Raw genomic sequence first — 23054 nt, forward strand, 5'->3', positions numbered from 1 at the left:
CCTTGGAAAGGCTCCTTTCTGGGGAGAAATAGCATCGTCTCTGTGCAGGAAGTGTGTACCTTCTCTGCGACAAGGAAACACTCAAAACAAGGAATTGGGAAACTTTAGGGGAAAATGCTAGTCTTGGAATATCATCTGTGTTAAGCTAAGATTTTATGATCAAAGAATATTTGATCACAGAGCAGACAGGACCATAAGAGTTCCCATAGTCTCCTCCCTCTATGAAAAGAGAGTGTTATCATTAGACCACCTTTTACAACGGACCGGGACCCAGGTAGAAGGAGGGCTGGAACTGAGGTGGTGACATGTTCTGGGTGCCTTGGTCCTATGGGTCTCTGACGGTTTGGGAACCCTGAGGACCCTGGAGTTCTCGCTCTGCCTTCTACAAGTTACAGGAATGTTGGATGGACCGCCACTGTAAATACACAAGGTATCAACGTGCATACACAGACGTCTTCGATACCCATTTATTTGACCCTTCCTGTCCCAGGTAAGGAGACAGGACATCTACAGCCCACACTCCCTCAAGACCAGTGGAAGATTCAGATGATGGAAAGGATTGAGTAAGCCACCTTCTCTCAGGGATGTAGCCCTTGAAAGGAAAGCAGTTGCTTGCTTCCAGAACTTGCTAGAAAATAAATGTAGCTAATCCTTTCATGCTGGGTAGATTTCGCTGCATTTCCCAAGGGACTAATATTTCCTCTCAGGGTTTTTTTTTGTTTTGTTTTTTTCTTGAAATCCTTGTGAATGTCTGAGAAGAGGTCTCCACAGAGAAAACCACCTAAGTCACAGGCACAAGGGCCCCTGAATTATGTTGCAATTTCTAGTGTGAATGCTATGTTAATGTAGTGTCATGGGTGACAATGAAAATGCACCCAAGTCACGAAATTCAAATTTATGACTTTAGCAACAGTCTTCACTTCTCCCACTCTGGTGTGCTCAGTGTTTTATGTTGTTGTACTTCCAGGGAAATTTATGCCTCGATGTGCATTGTGAGTGAGTTATGGTTACTCTGAGAACCTTAATTTTGCATTTCCTGACTTCTGTGTGTTCAAAGGGACAACTTTTCAAAAATGGCCTCCAAAAAAGGCACTGCAGACCAGCTGATGTTGTGTAATTGCGGTGCCCGTGGAACAGGAATGATGAACCTCCATGGCTGGGGCTTCTTTGAGTCTGTTTCCCGTCTGCAGTTTACAGGAGCAGAGGGAAATGGGCCAGGGTAGGGGTGGGGCTTGGCAGCCTCAGGCGGATGTTCAGTCCAGGTAACAAGTCTGAGGCACTGGAAAAGGGAAAGAACGTGGATTAATTGTTGTTTGTTGTTATGGGGGTTTTCATTTATTGCACACCTACTGCAATCCAGGAATCGGTCTAAGAATTTCACTTCTGTTTTCATGCTAGCTTGCTCTTCACCCTTTAAAGTAGGTTTACCATCCCAACCATGGATACCAGAGCACTGAATGAAGTCGAAAATACATAAATCACCCAAGGTCGTGTGAGCAGCACAGGCAGACCTCGGTTCTAGTTCCGTTGATCCCAGAGCCCATGTTGCACCCTGGGCTACTTCTCCAGTGACCAAGACCTGAGCCATAATTCCAGCTCCATCCCTGCTAGCTGCGCCATCTTTCCCAGGACTCTAACCCTGGTTTCCTCTGGTGAAACAAGGATAATACAGAGCTAACAGACTTCTGTTGGCTTAAGCGGGACCAAGTTTATTTGTTATTTTACTGTTATTACTGGTGCTCTCTGTGAAGAACTTCCCACTCGTGGTATTGGCCTAGCCAAAAGGAAATGGTCAAGTCAGAAAAATTTACCACTATTTTTCCTTGGTTATAAGCTACATGAGGGCAGAATTTTTGCCTGTTTTGCTCATTACATATGTCCGATGCCTAGAAGAGTGTTTGGCACGTAGACACTCAGTCTCATGTGCTGACTGACGGAGTGATTTGTATCATGCCACCTCCCACTCCAACCTCTCTCTCCTGTCTCCTACTATCTCAGGCACAGCTGTGTGCTCTGTACTTTGGACATCTTACATCTTCTTGCAGAAACGGCTTGTCTTGCCCAATTGCTGTGGCAACTTACTTTCTATTTGGGGACTTCCGGACCACACCGGAAACAATTTAGTGTGTTTCTACTCTTGGAAGTTTGCAAAGCAATGGGGGTTTTCTGAATCCTATGTCTAAACCCGATGCGATTCTAATGGTGGACTTTTTTGACGCTGTTGGCAGGCTTTGGGAGGTAGCTTTTGGAGACTGATATTTGGGACCCCTAAAATTAAACTAGGCCTAGATCCACCCTTGTCCCTGTCCAACAGCAACTGGGCCAAACCTGCCACATCAGACTCTGTTGCCCATGGGAGACCCGGCTACCCCCACAAGGCCATGGTTTTTAAGAAGTGTTGAGGGCTCCTGGGTGGCTCAGTTGGTTAAGCATCTGCCTTCAGCTCAGGTCGTGATCTCAGGCTCCTGGGATCGAGCCCTGCATCGTGCTCCCTGCTCAGCATGGGGTCTGCTTCTCCCTCTGCCTCTGTTCCTCCCCCCTCCACTCATCCTCTCTCTCTCTCAAATAAATTAAAAAATATATATTTGGGGCGCCTGGGTGGCACAACGGTTAAGCGTCTGCCTTCGGCTCAGGGCGTGATCCCCGCGTTGTGGGATCGAGCCCCACGTCAGGATCTTCTGCAATGAGCCTGCTTCTTCCTCTCCCACTCCCCCTGCTTGTGTTCCCTCTCTCGCTGGCTGTCTCTGTCTCTGTCAAATAAATAAATAAAATCTTTAAATAAAATCTTTAAAAAAAAAAAAAAGAAGTGTTGAAGTTTGTACGTCTTAGCACCTTTGCAATTGCTTTAGTTTCTTCTGCCTCTCAGAGGATTTTTCTCACGTGCCCTTACCCTGCTAAAAGAGCTCTTCAAGTTTCTGATGTTAGTTCTTGGGTTTCTAAGCCCTACAGCCAGCAAACAGCCCAATGCCCTACTAATTGTGTTCATATTGATATTCTTGGGGTTTAGAGCTCTGTGCTGCCCTGTGTCATCATCTCTGTTTCACTCAGCAGGAGCAAATGGTTCCAATATCATTATCCTTCTGGCTAGGTTTAAAATTCACTCTTCGTAAAACCACTGCCTGGCATTTCCATAAACAACCCATTGCCTCTAGCTCCGGAGGTCTCACTGTATGCCATGCTTCCTATTAAGGCTAACTTCCTCCAAGACAGCGTTCTTGCTCCTGATTACTCCTCAACTCCCTCGTCCCTCCCCGCTTCCTAAGGATTCTGGCTCAATTTTTCTCTGAGATTAAAAAAAGGCAAGGTTATAAACCTGGAGAAGAGGTCATTTGTAATGGTGAAAGCAAGCTCTTGGGGTTTGAATCACAACCTCACCACTTAATATCGGTGTGACAAAGACCAGACTGTTTCAGCTCTCTGAGACCCAGTTTCTCATCTGTTGAATGGATAACAATGCCTTTTGTGTAGGAATTGGCCCATTGGTGGGTAAGCACCCATTGAAAGTTCACTATCCCTCATGAAGAAGACTCATACTGTAAGTTTCCTGGAAGAAGTATTTTATTGATAGTAAGAGAAAACTTAAAAGGGGCAACTGGGTGGCTTAGTCAGCTGAGTGGCTGACTCTTGATTTCGGCTCAGGTCTTGACCTCAGCGTTGTGACTTCAAGCCCCCTTTGTGCTCCACACTGGGTGTGCAGCCTACTTGAAAAAAAAAAAAAAGCTATCAGCTAGATTTTTTTTTTCTTTTTTTGAACGAAGGGAGAGGGAAAAGATTGCAGAAAGAAATATTTTCATAACTGTGGGAATTACTGTGTTTATTAATTTGATTTTCTTAATGACCAATGAAGTAAAAATTTTATTTTGGTTTTGTACCTTGTGTGTGTGTGTGTGTGTGTGTGTGTGTTTCTCTTGAGCTTAAAGTTCCTTATCATGTCAGGAGCAGTGAATTCATTCATCCCTTTCAGTAAAAATTTAGGGAGTATCTACTGTATGCCTGCTANCTTTTTTTGAAAGAAGGGAGAGAGAAAAGATTGCAGAAAGAAATATTTTCATAACTGTGGGAATTACTGTGTTTATTAATTTGATTTTCTTAATGACCAATGAAGTAAAAATTTTATTTTGGTTTTGTACCTTGTGTGTGTGTGTGTGTGTGTGTGTGTGTTTCTCTTGAGCTTAAAGTTCCTTATCATGTCAGGAGCAGTGAATTCATTCATCCCTTTCAGTAAAAATTTAGGGAGTATCTACTGTATGCCTGCTACTCTGTAAAATCCTGGCTAAAACAGAGTGCTTTGTAGTCGAACCAGAAAATCACAATAAATGATTATAATGCATTGTGACAAATGCCACCATAGTGCCTCATCCAAGTTCATTTTTGTGGCCTCCTGTTCCTGTTTCAGGAAATGGAAGCATTTATGGGAGATGTTCTGAAGGGAATTTCCCCTGGCTCTTCTCCATGTCAGAGGGGGACATTTCTTTTGAAGTGTCTCTTATTATCGGAAGACAAAGCTATCCAGAAGGCGGCTTGCGGAAGCCTCCGGCAGTTGTAGCCACAGGAGGGAGGTCAGGAATATTGTTCCATTGTAATTAATTAAAGAACCCTCAGAAGGTTGCCTAATGCCAGAGAGGTGTGCCATGCATTTGAGGCAAGATTTTGGGGTTTGGGGTTTTGTCTTCTCTATAAGTATATAGACATGCCGCAGGGATGTTTGAATGTATGATGTCAAAGGGCGGGTGGTAGCAAGCAAAGACCTCTGTGTAATGAATGGGCCGTGTTCTGGTCTGTTCAGCCGTTCAAAGCCAGCGTTGTTTGTTTGTTTTGGTGGCTACAGAGCCCTTTGGAACCCAAGGCTCTGCACGTACACGTGGGTCCACACACACCTTTACAAGGTGACCCTGTTCCTCAGCTGAATGCAGTCACACATTCAGCAAGTGACTTGAAAAGAGCCTCAGTATCTGGAATGTCAGTGAATTTGGGGGACAGTCCCAATTCTAAATTCTAAATTTTCAGACTCCATTTCAAACCATGTGTCCTGAGTCGGGGCTCACAAATACATGATCTCCACGTGAATATTGGATCTACTCAGTATTCTTCTCCTGGCACATGAGACGCTGACTCGGTGGCGTTTCTTTGCCACCCTATAGCCCTGCTTTTCCCTTCGTCCTTGGTGGCCCCCTCCCCATGTCAGCTCTCCTGTCTAGGACGCCCTTGTGAACTCTCTGTCTGGGCTGAGGCACTTCTCATTCCCAACCTGAGGCACCATTTGACCCTAAAGACTGCAGTGGGTGTTAGGGTGGGCGAGGACAGGGCTGCGACAAGAGGTCTCTGGACATCCTCCCAGTTGCACAGTTTCAGCACCCCCAGCCCACATCCCCCCATGAGTGGAAATTAAGCGAACAGTCTGGAAGGCACAGGTTAGGCATTCCTACAACCCCGTGTCCTACTCCAGCTGTGAGTCTCCTTGTCTGCCCCTGAGTAAGTCCCTGAACTGCTCTGTGACTCAGTTCTCCTCACTGTGCTGGCTTCATAGCATGGCTGTGAGGATGAGAGTCCCTGTTATAATATATGTAATTAGAAAAGGGACTGGAAAATAGGCCACGCACAATATAAGTGTTTGCTTTTACTAGTGTGATGACTACTATTACTACGACAATTCGTTACCATTAGGTTAAGTGCTCAAACGTTCTCAGTGGAACACAAAGAACCACACGTAGGCTGGGGAAGTGCCTGAGCACCGGGAAGGTAAGAAAAGTAAAGAAGCTCACTTTAAGAAAGACCAGGGGCACCTGAGTGGCTCAGTCGGTTGAGCATCCAACTTTTGGTTCTGGCTCAGGTCATGATCTCAGGGTCATGAGATCGAGCCTGGAGACGGGCTCCACACTCAGCACAGAGTCTGCTTGAGATTCTCTCTCTCCCTCTCCCTCTGCCCCTCCCCCTGCTTGCACTCACTCTCTCTCTAAAATAAATATAAATAAATCTTTAAAATAAAAAATATAAAAAAGACTCAAAAAGCCCACATAAACATAAATTAAAAAGACCAGAGCCCTCTTTTCCCTGCACCATGTAGGGCAAGTTAATGATGAGGGCTGTCAGGACCCTTGTGGATCCCATGGGGCTATTCCAGCAACTCACATCTGTTCTAGAGTCTGTTCTTGCATCCTCTTTGTCCCAGCTTGCACTGCCACCCTCTACCCCATCAAGTTGCCAGCTGTCACTCTCCACTCTGACTCAGCCAGCAGGCATGTTAAAAATCAACACAGGGAAATCCACGGCCAAGCATCACAACTTTATCTAATGTCTTTGCTCTTTGTACACTAGGGCACAAGGTTCCCTCTGGTGAAGTGTGGGCCCTTCTCAGCAACCCCCCTTGTCATTCCCCCATCAACTCCATAAGGGACCATGATGAGGAAGATGCAATTTGGCTTAGAATTTGAGCTTTGATTTTTTTTTACCCAAGAAATTATGTATTTCTAAGTATTGGTCTTTAGTTCTACTATTTGAATCTGGATGATATGTTCATACACTTCCTGTCTATTCCGATTACTGGTAACTTAGGTGATTAAGTGTTTTTCAGGTTGTTTTGTTTTACTTAAACTCTAACCTTCTTCTCTGACCCTTGAGTTTTTTTTTTCAAGGGATCAGCCAATTTGTGTTTGGTTGTCTAGAAAAAAAAAGGTGTCTTACAGCGATTAGATAGAGGCCAACTTGCTTTCAGAAAATGTAATTTTCTTAAGATACTGGAGCGTGCTGACTTCCTTTCTCTGACACAAATATTATGCCTTATCTAGACCTACTAATGAGATTAACCTAGAAGACGGATCTGCAAAACAGAGAGGTTTAAAAACTTTGATGTTTACCCAGTTAAAAAAAAATTCTGTGAAATTTTAAATTTAAAATAAATCTAGGTGGTAAAAAAGAATGGTTGAATAATGTTCATTACATTTAGAATTTAAGGCCAAAAATACAAAAAGGAAAAAAAAATGGGAGGGAATACCAGTCCAGAAAAAGTAAAAACAGGTTGCCATCACCAGTGCCTGCCACTGCCCAGCAAGGCTCACGCTGGCCTTTGAAAGCACATTCTAGATGTCATGGCGTCAGGCAAACAACAGACAACTGCCTGATCACTGTGACTTTTGCCACGGTCCCTGCTTACCTTAGAACATACCAAGTGTGTACAATGAACGCGTGCCTGTTTTCAGGAAAGTAGAAGTTAGAACATCAGGTGGACAGAAAGGAAAATTTTACTCTTGTTCTGTTCCAAAGATACGTGATGTTTGCCTCAATCCTCTGCTCTCCATTTATGACACATAGCCTTTTTTAGTTCTAGACACTGTCACACGTAGGCATTTATCACCATTTAGTGTACTATATCTTGTGTCTTATTTATTTTCTTTATTTTCTGCCCCCCTCCACAAGAATCTAAGCACAGTGACGGTGGGGATGTTTTGTCTATTTTGTTCACCACTGTATCTCCATCCCTAAGATGGTGCCTAACACACAGTTAGGGCTCCGTAAATATTGACTGAGTGATCCTGTGATTCCCTCACAGTTCCCAAACCAAACACCAATTCCTCTAACCTCCAACAGAGAGCAGAGACGCTCAGGCATAGTTACCTTTCTTAGAATCATGGGTCTTTTGACACTAAGAAATTAGGTCACCTAGTCCAACCCCTTAATTTTACTGATAAAGAAGTGAAGGTCCAGAATATCATCAAGTTGTCCAGACACATAGTAAATTAATAAAATAACCAGGAGTAGAAATCAGGACACCTGACCCACTGCTCCCTCCCCAAACTATCCTTTCCTACTGATTTCACTATACACTCTTTCACCTGCTGGAACAACAGTGACTCGCTCCATCGTAACAGCACAATCCTCAGGGTTTCTCTTAGGTTAGGGGCTCAGTGATGCTGAACCCGCTGGGGATCCCTTTGGTGCTCTGTCTATTAGTGTTAGAGTTAGCTCTTTCTCCATCCAGGAGAAAGGATTCGACATGGTTGAGGCTTTAGAATCAGCCTGTGGGGCTTCAGACAGACATGCATATTTTCCTCTGTCTCCCTCCACCAGGTTCTAGCTCAAACCCCACCCGTTCCATGATGTTTTCTCCTGTAAATCCAGCCCGTATGGATGTTGCGTTTCTCTGAGGTGCTGAGGTAACATCAAATGCCTTTAGAAGCCAATACAGTAATGCAAATGGGGAAAGAGCCCAGGGCAGGAGCAAAGGCCCAGGATTGCTAGACCTTTCTATTTTTAGGGAAGCTGAAGTTTCTGGTTGCCTCTGGCCTCTACCTTTCCACTCCTGCCTTTCAGGAATTAATAGGAAGAGTGATCTCCAGGGGCAGAGACTTGCATTCTCCATCTTAGACACCATCTCTCCTCTGGGTGCCTCACCCATGCAGCTTGTCCTACGGACTGTCCACACCACAGCTGACGGGGTCCTATCAGAATCCTTGAAGGGGAGCACAAGGGGAGCACAAGCACACTTTGAGGTGAGTAGGCAGAAGTTTCCTTACTCTCCTCCTCTTGCAGACCCAAGGGCAGTCTTAGTCCCACTCTGGAGACTGCCTTTTTACTGTATTTCCATCTGGCTTCCATCAAGCTGGCTTTCCTAAATCCCTTGGAGAAGGGGGCTCTTTCCTTTCTGCAGTCAGGCCTGCCTCTGTTGGCCTTCAGGGTGGAACTGCTGTTCCTTCAGCCTCATTTCTCACCAATTCCACTGTTGCTTCTTCACCATTCTCTGCCCATCAATGGTTGGAAATGAAATCCCAGAGAAGTCTCTGTCAGGACGGGAGACTGCCGCCCTCCTTGGAGCAGCTGTCCCTTCGCCTTCCCAACCTCATCTTGGGCCTTCTTGTTTGTTCTCTCACATTCTTTCTTGCTTTGGAGGCTTTGCCAAAAGCCTATTCTCTTAGCACCTCACTCTGGATCAAGCTTCTTCAAACTTCCTTTGGTTTGGGGGAAAAACCACATTCCATCTTTTTTTGCCTCTGTGATTTGAAGATGGAACTGAGGATTTCCACCTCCTTGAGCTATGAGTCTCCTCCTAAGGAATCTATGATAACCATTAGCATATGAAAAAGCTGCCACCATCATTCTCTGAGGGGGTTATCTTTCTCTTATCAGTGAGAGAACTGTAGGATATACAGTCACTTCATGAAAAATCCCTGTTTCTTGGGTAGTATTTGACACGTCAGTCCCTTTGTAAGAACATCTTTAATGCAGCAAAATTTGATATTTTGTCAACTAAAATTTATGAATTACTTGTCTGGAGCTTTTCTGTGTTGACATCTGTGGGCAAGGTCAGGTAATAATTACTAAAGACAAGATGGAGACTGAATTTGGCCTCATGGTAAGTACCTAGAGTACCACATAAAAGGTCCTGGAATTTATCCCAGAGAAAATACATTTATTTGGGTAGGAGCACTAAGTTTTAGACTAAAATCACTGACATAGCAAGATGGGAAGATGGGTTTTAAAAAGAGATGCCAGAATTAGGAAGACTGGCTGTGGCCACAGGGATAGAAAAAAGTAACAGATTCAAGAGACATTTCAGAAAAATCATTGACAGGATTTCAGGTTAGTAAGGAAAAGGGAAGAATTACATTTTATGGTGAAAACTTAAGACATGAGAAGGAAGGGAATCCAATTTATTATGATCTTTTTAAAAAGGAAAAGTCACAGTATCCCGTTATTTAAAGTGATTGAACTCGATAATCTTAACGAAAAGCACCTGTCAGCTGTCCCTGAGCCTTCTGCATTGTACCCTACACACATGAGGATTTCCTTTCCTCAGTAATTGACCTTCACTCTCATAATGGCATTATTCTCACTCTGAGAACCATCCCTTTCTGACTGAGATTCTCATCTGGGCTAAACTTAGCTCTTTGTTAGCCATTGTTCCTTTAATCAAGTTGGGTTTTTTTGTTTAGTGATGCTTTTCTTTGCCTCTAGCACTCCCACCATCCCATTCATGTATCCCTCTCTATCCTCCCACCACATTGGAGTTAAGTGTCCACACACACTTGACCTCACTTGGCCACACTTGGATTTAATATGCACAATGTGGTATTTCACCTTCATTTTGGGGGGATATAGAGTTCTAGATGGATAACTTTGCTCTGTCAGTGCTTTAAAAATGTTGTTCCATTTTTCTAGCTCGTATTATTTTTGATGAGTAGTCTACAAATTTCCCTTATTTGTTCTGTTTTATTATGTCTTATTGTAAAGCCTCTTCTTTCCTATGGCTGTTGTGAATATTTAATCTTTAGCTCCTATTTCTAGCAACTTGAATATGGATGTGATTATCTTCCTTGTGGTTTGTTGAACTTCTTGGAGCTGTTGGTTTATAGTTTTCAAAAACCTTTACAATTTCTTGGCCATTATTTTTTCAATTTTTTTTTCTTTCTCCATCTCCTTTTGGACTCCAATAACATACATGTTAGACTGCTGATTATTGTCACATAGGTCACTGAGTCTTTGTGAATTTTTTTCAGGCTTTTTCATTTCTATTCCTCAGTTTGTATAGCTTTCCATCCATCCTGTCTTATTCTCTCTACTGATTTTGAGTGTCCTGTTTCTATAGATCCAGTATCCTCCCAGACTCAGATCTGTGGTATCTTCTCCCCAACTTCCTCCAGATCCTCCATGTTGTTAAATTGTTTTTTTAAAAAAATGACTGATGTGAGCACCATAGTTTCTCTTCTTTCTCTTCTCCCTCTTTGGATTACTGACATCATTATCTTTGCTTAGTTTCTTGTTTCCCCAATATATATTGCCAAAATTTAAGCTTCCTAATGTAAACTTAGATCATATCACTTCCCTATTTAAAAATCATCCATGTTTCCTCAGAGCCTACAGATGAAATAAAAACTTTAGTTTTTCATTCAGGGTCCTCCCCAACTTAGTCACAGGCTTGCTCTCTGATCGTGTTTCTCAGTACTTCCATTTATGTATCCTAGCTTCAAGAAATTCAGAAATATTACTGAGAGCTTAAAATGCATGTCCTGAAGAGTTCTCAAACCCCTCAGATTTATTGCTTTGCTTTGTCCATTCCACTGCCTCTGTCTGAGTGTCTATACCAGTAGTTCATGTGTTCAGACCCAGTCTATAAATTAAAATTCACCTTGATGGCTAACTTCTGTATGAGATCTTTCTCTCCTCCATTTTAAAGTTTTCTTTCCGACCACTGACAGCTTTGGCAGTTGCTCTATCCATACTGAATTGGAGCATAACACTTGTATTATAACCTTGCATTATAGTTATTTGCAAACATATATTATATTCTTGCATGTCCTGATAAATAATTTTTCTGGAGGAAGAATTCAAGTTCAACATTCTATCTTTTACATCCCTTGCACAGCACACTGTTGACTCTTGATAAATATTAACAGAATAAATATTTTACTTCTCTGAGCCCCATGATGCAATCATCTAACACTATAATTTTCACTGCAAATAAATATATTGCTTACTAACAGTCATTTACATCTAGTATTTTTTCTTCAGTTTACTTTTTAATATTCACAGATATTCATATTTATCATGGTGAAGTTATAATCTGACACTGTTCTCAATATGATCTTGTGTATTTTAAGAAGCTTGAAATAAAAACAGTCAAAAGATCTGGAAGCCTACAGGCTCTCTTCTTAATCATGTATCTTGGCAGTGAGAGTTGCAATATGTTGCCACCTATTAATTAAATTTGTTCTCTGGTGAATTAGCCTAGAGAGAGAATATTTTCTAAAAAAAAAAAAATGAACCAAGTAGGATGAGGAGGATAATAAGTCTAGGAAACCGCTCAGGTAATCAGAACCTGTGACGTAGCAATGCTGGGGCCATACCATTTTCCCAGTGGCTGTGAGAAAACTGCAGGGAGGCCACAGAGGCCAAGAAAGAACCTACAAATTCTGGCTGGAAAATCACCACTAAAACATTACACTGCGTCACAACATATTAATGAATAATATTGAACCAAAAGGAACAGTCAATTATGATTTTGATCAAAATGAGAGTATTAGATACAGATGAAATTTTAGAGACCATCTAGATTCTAGAATATCACTATCTATTACTGCACACAGATCTCTCTGAAATTCTGTTGACAGTTTTGTACCTTAATTCTGGAAAAAATATGCATACATACAAAATTAGCCTTAGGTCTAGACCTTTGATTCCAAACGCATTTCCTCATTATAGGTAAAAACAATGCATCTCAGGAAGAGCTGACAATTTGCTAAAATGCATATAGAAAGTTAGCGACAGAGATGTAATATCACCACAAAGTGTCTCCAGAACTCAAGCCCCATCCTGGGTTTTATCCAACACATTTTCTCTCATGTGTAGTGTCCAACAAATAAAGTAGTTAATTTTATTTGAATAAAACTCATTTATCTTTTTGCTCTCTAGGAAGGAAAATGAAAAAAAATCGAATGTCTTTGGTGTCAGGCACTGTGCCAGGTCCTTTCACATATGTGATTTTACCTCTCCAACAACCAAAGGTATTATTCTTACTTTATATTTTAAAAATGACCCTTGGGACTCCTGGGTGGCTCAGTCAATAGAGTATCCAACTCTTGATTTCAGCTCAGGTCATGATCTTCAGGTGGTGAGATTGAGCCCCACACTGGGCCCTGCATGATCAGGACAGAGTCTTCTTGAGTTTCTCTCTCCCTACCCCCACTCACATGCTCTCTTTCTCTCCAATAAATAAATAAATTCCTTTAAAAAATAATATAAAAAGTGACCCTCAACAATGTAGGGACAGAGGGAACATACCTCAATGTCATAAAGGCCATATATGAAAGACCCATATCTAATATCATCCTCAATGGGGAAAGACTGAGAGCTTTTCCTCTACAGTCCGCAACAAGGCAGGGATGTCCACTCTCACCATTCTTACTTCACATAGTACTGGAAGTCCTAGCCTCAGCAATCAGAAAACAAAAAGAAATAAAAGGCATACAATAGGCAAGGGAGAAGTCAAACTTTCACAATTGCAGATGAAATGACACTCTATGTAGAAAACCTGTAATACTCCATAATACTCCACCAAAAATTACTGGAACTGACATACGAATTCAGCAAAGTGGCAGGATATAACATCAACATACAGAAATCTGTTGGATTTCTATATACAAATAATGAAGCAGCAGAAAAATCAAGGAATATATCCCATTTACAATTGTACAAAAAAGCCATAAGATACTTAGGAATATATCTAAACAAAGAGGTAAAAAATATGTACTCTGAAACTATAGAACACTTCTGAACGAAATTGAGGAAGACACAAAGAAATGGAAAAACATTCCATGCTCTTGGGTTGGAAGAAAAAATATTGTTAAAATGTCCATACTACTCAAAACAATCTATACATTTAATGCAATCCTTATCAAAATGCCACCAGCATTTTTCACAGAGCTAAAACAATCCTAAAATTTGTATGGAACCATAAAAGACCCTGAATAGCCAAAGCAATCTTGAAAAAGAAAAGCAGAGCTGTAAGCATCACAATTCCTGACTTCAAGGTGTATTACAAAGCTGTAGTCATCAAGACAGTATGGTACTGGCACAAAAACAGACACATAGATCAATGGAACAGAATAAAGAACCCAGAAAGGGACCCACAACTATATGATTGACCAATCTTTGACAAAGCAGAAAAGAATATCCAATAGAAAAAAGTATCTTCAACAAATGTTGTTGGGAAAACTGGACAACAGCATACAGAACAATAAAACTGGACCACTTTCTTATGCCATACCATACACAAAAATAAATTCAAAATGGATGAAAGACCCAAATGTGAGATAGGAAACCATCAAAATCCTAGAGGACAGAACAGGCAGCCACCTCTTTGACCTCAGCCATAGCAACTTCTTACTAGACACGTCTCCGGAGGCAAGGGAAACAAAAGCAAAAATGAACTATTGGGACTTAATCCAGATAAAAAGATTCTGCACAGCGAAAAAGGCAATCAACAAAACTAAAAGGCAACCTATGGCAATGGGAGAAGACACTTGCAAATGACATATCTAATAAAGGGTTAGTATCCAAAATCTATAAAGAACTTATCAAATTCAACAGCCAAAAATTAAATAACCCAGTTAAGAAATGGGCAGGAACGCCTGGGTGGCGCAGTCGTTGGGCGTCTGCCTTCAGCTCAGGGCATGATCCCGGCGTTATGGGATCGAGCCCCACATCAGGCTCCTCTGCTAAGAGCCTGCTTCTTCCTCTCCCACTCCCCCTGCTTGTGTTCCCTCTTGCTGGCTGTCTCTATCTCTGTCAAATAAATAAATAAAATCTTAAAAAAAAAAAAAAAAGAAATGGGCAGGAGACATGAACAGACATTTTTCCAAAGAAGACATCCAGATGGCTGACAGACACATGAAAAGATGCTCAACATCACTAATCATCAGGGAAATACAAATCAAAACCACTCCTGTCAGAGTGGATAAAATCAACAACACAGGAAACAACAGGTGTGGCAATGTGGAGAAGGGGGAAACTTCTCGCACTGTTGGTGGGAATACAAACTAGTGCAGCCATTCTGGAAAATAGTACGGAAGTTCCTCAAAAAGTTAAAAATAGAACCCAGCAGTTGCATTACTAGGTATTTACCCAAAGGACACAAAAAATACTGATTCGAAGGGGGCACACACACCCTGATTTTTATGGCAGCATTATCAACAATAGCCAAATTATGTAAAAAGCCCAAATGTACATTGACTGATGAATGGATGAAGAAGTTGTGGTATATATACAGAATGGAATATTACTCAACCATCGAAAAGAATGAAATTTTGCCATTTGCAATGACATGGATGAAGATAGAGTGTATTATGCTAAGCAAAATAAGTTAGAGAAAGACAAAATGATTTCACTCATGTGGAACTTAAGAAACAAAACACATGAACATGGGGGAAGGGGAAAAAAAAGGGGAAGCAAGCCGTAAGAGACTCATAACGATAGAGAACAAACTGAGGGTTGATGGAGGGAGGTGGGTGGGGGATGGGCTAAATGGGTGATGAGTATTAAGGACAGCACTTGTGATGAGCACTGGGTGTTATACATAAGTGATGAGTCACTAAATTCTATACCTGAAACCAATTCTACCATATATGTTAGGTAACTAGAATTTAAATAAAAAATTGAAATACAGAAAAGAAAGAGAAAGAGAAATCAAGTGACTTACTCAAATTTATACAGATACAAAATAGGGCTCAGATATGAATCCACAATCTTACCTCAATCCAGTGTTCTTTCTTCTATGCCTTCTTACCTTTCATTATGCTAAGCTAACTCTCTGGGAAAGCTTTTCTTAATCTGGAAAACTAGGTTTACTGATACACTGCAGCAACTATGATTAAGTACATTTAAAGGAAAAAAATAACTTTATATAGAAAACCTACCAACAGAATTTATCAGGAATGTCTGGATCTGTCCTCACCTTTTTGGCACAATTTTTCCAGTTATTATTCCAATCAAGTTTACCTACCTCTCCTCTCTTTGCTTAAAACACCAGCCCCAAAGCTGACCACACAGCTGATAGAACAATTTTGGAGAGCCACCTATCAATATATATCAAAAGTCTTAATATTTTGCCTTGTACTTTGTCTCAATAATTCTAGTTCTACCAATTTATCCTAAGGAAATTATTTCACAACAAACATCAGAAAGTGTACCATGATTTATGTCTAAAATTGTTTTTTTTTATGTTGTTAGCCACCATAGAGTATTATGATATAAAAGTTATAATATGAGACAAACTAAGTATTTAGCAATAGAAAACTATGTATGGCATGTTTAAACAATGTAAAATATGCAGCTATTAGAAATGATGTTATAGACATATTTATTGGCACAGAAATAGGTTCATGGTATAATTTTTGAGCTCAATGTGATTGTATTGATTGACTTATTTTTCTCATTCTTTTGAAGTCTATATATATATATATAATATATTATTACATATTATATTTTACCTACTTTCTTTTTTTTTAATTTTATTTTACCTACTTTCTTATTGACACATGCCAATTTTTTCCTTTCTTTTTCTTTTTGATATTGTTATGATTCTCATGTCCTTTTAAGAATCCAGACAACAGAGGCGCTTGGGAGGCTCAGTTGTTAAGCATCTGCCTTAGGCTCAGGTCATGATCCCAGAGTACCGGGATGGGCCCTGCATGGAGCCCCGTATCGCATTTGGGCTCCCCGCTCAGTGAGAGGCCTGCTTTTCCCTCTCCCACTCCCTCTGCTTGTGTTCCCTCTCTTGCTATCTCTTTCTCTGTCAAATAAATAAGTATCTTTAAAAAATAAATAAATAAAAATTTTTAAAAAAAGGATCCAAACAACATCTGTTATGTTAGATACTTCTCTTCTAACTCTTTCTTCTTCATCCAAAGGAGGAGTGATCTATGCTTTTTCTTTCCATCTTTTGGGAACCTTTCTTACCTGGCATGTTACATTCTGCCTACAGTATGATAATAGTAAACCCCATGATCTAGGTCTGTCAGTTTAGCTCTTGAAATGTAAAGGAGAGACTGTAAAACTAGAAACTGTTTTCTTCACTCAAAAAACTTTGGCTATCTTTTTTTTTTTTAATTTTATTTATTTATTTGACAGAGAGAGAGCACAAGTAGGTGCTGAGAGAGAGAGCCGCTGAGCAGAGAGCCTGATGCAGGGCAGGATACCAGGACCCTGGGATCATGACCTGAGCCGAACTGTGCCACCCAGCCGCCTCCTCCAAACCTTGACTTTCAAGACAAATTCTTTGCTGTGGAATCAGTAATTGGGTGATGGGCATTAAGGAGGGGACTTGAAGTAATGAGCACTGTGTGCTTCAGACAACCGATGAATCACTAAATTGTACCTCTGAAACTAATAATACAGTATATATTAATTAAATTGAATTTAAGTTAAAAATTTAAAGAAAAAATTGTATTCTGGAAAAAAATTATATTTTTGAAGTCAAAATCTGAATATTGCCTCTTTGTTTCCCTTTGTATCCTGCTTTAAAATTCTATTTTTTCCCAAGTCAATGGAGGCCTCTGGATGAATACAAAAGCATACTATATATTTTTTTAAACGTTACCCTTATTAAATACTAACTTTATAGCTTAATTTCAAAAAGAAAAGGATATTTATAATGCATTTTCCAATACAAGAACATGTTATATCGTTTAAAGCACTTAAGTTTTATATTTCGAGAAATGTTATTTTCATAATCATCTATATGTTCGTGATTACATTTACTGGTAAGTAGTTCATAGTAGTGATTGCTATTTTAACTATGATTTTTTTTCATTTTATTTTAAAATTTTTGACAGTGTTTAGAAAAGCAGTTGATTTTGCAGGTTGATCTTATGTATAAGCTACTTTGTTGAAATATTTTACCTTTTCTAATCTTTTTCTTGGAGATGGAGAGTGATTGTTCTCTTCTATGTCCTTGTCAGCAAATGGTGACAGTCCTTTCTCTTCTTTCTCAATATTCATTCCTCTTATTTCTTGTGTGTTTTGCATTAGTTAGAACCTTAAAGAAAGTAAGAAAATGTTAGAATATAGCATTGATACAGGATACCTTTCTCTCTCTTTCTCTCTCTAACTTAACTGTAAATGCTTCTAATATTTTACCACTAAATGCAACATTTCTGCTAGATACCCATTCAGGCTATGGGATTTTCTTTCTGTTCCTAGTGACTAGTGGTTTCATTAATTATTTATGTTTTTATCAGGAATGGGTGACATCTATCATTGAAATGACCATGACTTTCTCCTCCTTTAGTATTTCATCTAGTGAATTATATGGATTAATTTTCCAATGTTGGAAACTTATATTCTTCAGTAAATCCTACTTGTCATGGTATATTACTAGATTTAATTTGCAAATACTTTAGTATTTTNCTTTCCAATGTTGGAAACTTCTTATATTCTTCAGTAAATCCTACTTGTCATGGTATATTACTAGATTTAATTTGCAAATACTTTAGTATTTTGTATCATAATGTTGGTTGGTGACACTGGTATATAGTTGGGAACTTGTCCATCAATTTCTATGCTTTGGAATGGTTGTAACATAAGAATTATCTTTTCCTGGATGTTTTGGCACAATATAATGCCAATGGAGAAAAGCAATTTATAGTCCATTATGTACAATATGATCTGCTTTTTGAAAATATAAACGCATATATGAAAAATCTGGATGAATATTTCAAAGATTAATAATATTTCCACAGAGCTAATTATGGTTGTTTTTTCTTTTTGCTAAACTATAATTTTTTACTTGTTTTTGCTGGATATGAATTTTTTGGGGAAAAATACGGGTATGAAATTGTATGTAGGTACAAAAGCATATAAAAGCAGTGACTAGAAACAACTTAGTCTGGTAATATGCTCCCAGGCCCTCTAAAATAGTACACCTTGCACTGTTGGTTGGCTTTCTCTGTGCCAAACCTTCCTGTACCCAGGTAACACATCCCTATTTCTAGAACTTTCTCTCCACATCTGTACTCATTTCCAACTTTTATCCTGGCTTCTTGTACTTTAACCTTTTCATAGACCTACTAACAATGCTGTCTTGTATGGATACTGTAACCTGTTTTTTCCTGATTTGGAGGCATTCTTTGTGTATGCAGTGCCTCCTATCCCCCTTACCTTCCCATGGCGTCACTCATGTCATCAAAACCATAGTTTGCCTCTGGTTTGGGAGTTGGCACTTGCTCTGCTAAAGGGAAGAGGGCTAATGAAGAGTTTCTGCGTTTCTTTTCCTTGGGTCTCTTGCAGGCTATTCCAGATACCAACTTTGCTTCATTTAGATATAAGACCCATGAGGATTCCACACTGGCCACTGACTGAAATTTACTTTTATTTTTGACTTGACAACAAAATAATCATTTTCCCAAGTGAATCTATTGACTAAGGATGAAGTAGTTACAGAGTTCCTATTTATGTTCTTTCCAAAGCTTTCTCTTATACTGTAGAGTTAGGGTTCTCAGCAGTTCTCACAGCCATGTAGAAATAACCTAAGGCAGCAAGTATTATCTACTTCAACAGCCTGAACTAGCTTAGGCTTACGCATATTGCAGCTCGGGGAATCCTCCTCACCGTATCTAGTCTTTCTTGATGGGCTCCAGATACTGTCTGATGAGTAGCCCCAGAATGGCCAAATCAGCAAACGCACTGCCAGCACAGAATCTCCTTGGTCAAAATGGCGTTCCTTCCCATCAGCTCACTCTTGCAGGTCTAACAAAGGTGACTGCCTGGGTGTATGGGAAATAAGCCTTACCTTCCCTCTCTCTGTTTGCCATAATGTAGTTTTAGTCTCTATTTATGTCTCATATTTAAGGACCCTCCTCTGTAATCTACCAAACTAGTCTTGATTAAGTGGATAGGTGGTTGGAGTTTCTTATGACAGTTCCAGACAAAGTCTTCCCACCCAGGGTCATTAGCCTCACCTAGATGGGGTTCCAAACAGAGTGACCATATTGTTTAGTGGTTAATGAAGAGTTTATGAAGACTATGGGGTCTGGAATAGATTACCTGGGTTCAAACTGGGCTCCGCGAATTTAATCATGTTTACTTGAGCAAATTCAGCCTTCTTCACCGCCTTTCTTATTCTGTAAAATTGGAGAAAATAATGGCTTTAGGTTTTTGGGAATAGAAAGTAATATGAATATAAAGCTCTTAGCAGAATGTCTGGCTGTGGCAAGTCCTCAGTAAATGCTATTATTATGGTTTGAAGTGTGCTTGAGACAATGTTCAGAAGCAGTTGCTGCTGGCTCTGGGATTTGCTACCCAACTTCATTGCTTGCACGGTCCAAATACATCCTCTTTGTCCATTGAGTAATGCCGCTTCTGGTCCACAGGTGTAGTTTTGCTCTCCATAACAACCCGTGTTTTTTTTTTTTTAAACAACTGTGCAGATGACACAAAACATTCTGTCCTCATGATTCGTCAGCCTCCTTATTGGCAAGGACCTTCTCTTCCTCTTGTGCTTTGTTACTTGTGCTCAAGGCCACAATCCAGCTCTCATTACCTTCACCTCCCCCCCCCCGCAAAGATTTATTTATTTATTTTAGAGAGCGAGAACATGCACTCGTGTAAGTGTGTAAGTGGGGGGAGGGGCAGAGGGAGAGAATCTCAAGCCAACTCCCTGCTGAGCAGGGTGCCCAACATGGAGCTTGATCTCACAACCCATGAGATCATGACCTGAGCTGAAACCAAGAGTCAGATGCTTAACTGGCTGAGACACCCAGGCACCTCACTCTTTACTTCTGAAACTATTCATTGATATCCACTTCTTAATACAACCTATGCCCTTTCTCCTGACTTTCTAACATGCCCTCACTTCCAACAATAGTTGGACCTCACCAAATCCTTTCCAATGCCATGTCCTGTCATTTTCCATTCACTGAACTCTTCCTTTGTTCTCCTGTCTCTGAATTTATCCTAGGGTTCATGATCTTTCATTACAGCCTTGCCCTAGTCCATTTTTTCTCCCATTGCACTTACTCCCAAAAATGTCAGCTCTTAGACTGATCCAACCTCTAGTCTTCAGTACTCAGAAAACCTTTATGGAAAGAAAGAAAGTTGAGATGACCAGGGTGAACAAAGGAAAGCAAAATCTCTCCCTGTGAGGGAGGGGATTTCAGATGATCTTGTTATAGGCTTTTCAGAGATACATGTATATTCCCTAAAGGACCCAACTTCCTATTTCTTCCTAAAGCCTAAGCAAAGCGTTGTTTTATGCCTGATTGTTTGCTTATTTATGCTATGATTTATTTTTTTAAATGTAGCCATGTGGAATAAGCCAGACAAAATTGACTTCATTTAGGAAGTTGTGCATTTTTATCTTCTTTAGAATGATTGTTTTTCTTTGTTTTTGTGTTTTGTGTTTTCTTTGTTTTTGTGTTTCTCCTTATAATGGAGAATCCATATCCTAATATTAGAGCAATATTAATGCCTATATATATTCATATATGTATATATATATTTTGGTAATCTAGCACCATAGTCTTGGTTGCTGACTCATAGCATTACTTGGAAATGAATTTGAATCTTGGAAAATTATGAAGTTCCGTTTGTAATTTTCTAAACCTCTGAAGCTAAAATTTAAAATGCAAATTTTATAAGATTAGACTTCAAAAGACTTTACTGCAATATAGCACTTACCTACTATTGGGGGGTGACTATAAAATGTTTTTCATAATTACATCTTAGTTCCTTTTCAAATATTCCAATAAGCCATTTGAAAAGTGTGTGTGTGTGTGTGTGTGTGTGTGTGTGTGTGTGTGTGTGTAGGCAATATTAGCAAGGAAGTCAGAATATTTCTTACGGGAAAAATAAATTCAGAGCAGCAAATAATATTGTCTACTGTGTGCCAGGTCCAGATTTCTCACTAAATTTTGAAAAAAGCTAGATCTAGCATTTTTTTTTAAATAAAAGAGACAAGGCTCAAATTTTTTTCTTTCCATACAAACTTGTTTTCTAAATCCCAGTCATGATTTTTTTTTTTTAAGGCACTTTCCAAATACTGCATAAATGGCTCGCTCTGTGCTGAGTTGTAGAATGAGGGCAGGTCAGCAGGAGGCCTGTTTGGCAGAACTCAAATCAATCCACCTGCCTTTGTTAAGAACTTTTATTATCCGCAAAATTCATCTTTGGCACTTTCTTTTCTAGGTAAATTCATCACTCTGCTTACTTAAGAAATGAAAAAGCTAAAATGATATTCTTTGCCAGCTCTTTTCTTTTATGAATATGGTTGCACTTTTCGCAAAAAAGAATTTAATTTGGGGTGGTTTTGTCACTACCAGTAAAGAGAAGGAGAGGTGGAGATTAAGGGAAAGAGAGAGGTAAGAGGAGAATTGAATGCAAGAGGGAACAGCAGTAAAGCATCTACATGGCAACCGCCCACCTTATCCACAGAGGATGTGTTCTGAGACCCTCAATGGATGCCTGAAACTGCAGATAGTACAAAATCCTATATGTACTGTTTTTTCCTATACTTACATACCTGTGATAAAATTTATTTTATAAATTAGGCACAGTAAGAGATTAACAACAATAAGTGATAAAATAGAGCAATTAAAACAATATGCTGAATAAAAGTATATGAATGTGGTCTTTCTCTTTCTCAAGACATCTTTCCTGTAGCGTACTTACCCATCTTCTTGCTATGATGCTGTGATGATAATTGCCCACATGGTAAGAGAAGTGAGGTGTCATGGCGTTGTGACGCGGACGCTGTGACGTGGTCGCTCTGACGTAACGTTCGGCGACCATTGACGTTCTGACTTCTGATGATTGGTCAGAAGGAGGAGCCGCTGCTCCGGGACCACAGTTGACGGTAGGTAACTGAAACCTCTGAGAGCAAAACCGAAACTGCAGATAAGAGGGAACTGCTGCTATTGTGTGCCTAGCATCATGCTCCGATCTTTCGCAGGTGTGGAAGAAATAAAGTAAGACACTTCCACAGCTGACTGTCGGCACGTCATCTCCCGTGGCCGCCATGCACAGGTAAGCAATGAGCCATATCTATGATGATTCTTGGTTTTTGTTTTTGTTTTTTTAAGCTTTATTTATTTATTTGACACAGAGAGAGAGAAAGAGACAGCCAGCGAGAGAGGGAACACAAGTAGGGGGAGTGGGAGAGGAGAAGCAGGCGTCCTGCTGAGCAGGGAGCCTAACTCGGGGCTCGATCCCAGAACTCCAGGTTCATGACCTGAGCCGAAGGCAGATGCTCAATGACTGAGCCACCCAGGCGCCCCTTGGGTTGTTTTTGTTTTGTTTTGTTTTGTTTTGTTTTTTATCAGTGCTGTTTTTGCTCACAAAATCTCCTGCAGCTTATCACATTCAGTCAAGCCAGGGAATATCACTGCTTCATTCACCTGTGTCCCCAGCACCTGCCTGATGGGTGCTCAAATATATGTTGAATAATAAATTGATAAATAAAACAACCATAAACATCCAAGTGAAGACTTGCAGTGAGGAGTCACAGAAACAGGTGGAGAATTTAAAAGCGATCTGGGTGAAGAGCAAGTTGTTGAGTCTGTCCGGATTTTGCA

The 23054-nt window shown here is 40.1% G+C and overlaps 1 long non-coding RNA gene across 1 annotated transcript; it reads right to left on the reverse strand.

Annotated features, from left to right (window-relative positions):
• Positions 1-435: 435 nt before the first annotated feature.
• LOC105239945 lies at positions 436-22299 on the reverse strand. The gene is made up of 3 exons (XR_858858.3): positions 22153-22299; positions 17389-17524; positions 436-1279 (listed from the first exon to the last, which is right to left on the reverse strand). It is a non-coding gene; the product is annotated as an uncharacterized LOC105239945 (long non-coding RNA).
• Between the last annotated feature and the right edge of the window lie 755 nt (positions 22300-23054).

Source organism: Ailuropoda melanoleuca, chromosome 18, assembly GCF_002007445.2.
Source record: "Ailuropoda melanoleuca isolate Jingjing chromosome 18, ASM200744v2, whole genome shotgun sequence".
In the NCBI taxonomy this organism is placed as follows: Eukaryota; Metazoa; Chordata; class Mammalia; order Carnivora; family Ursidae; genus Ailuropoda; species Ailuropoda melanoleuca.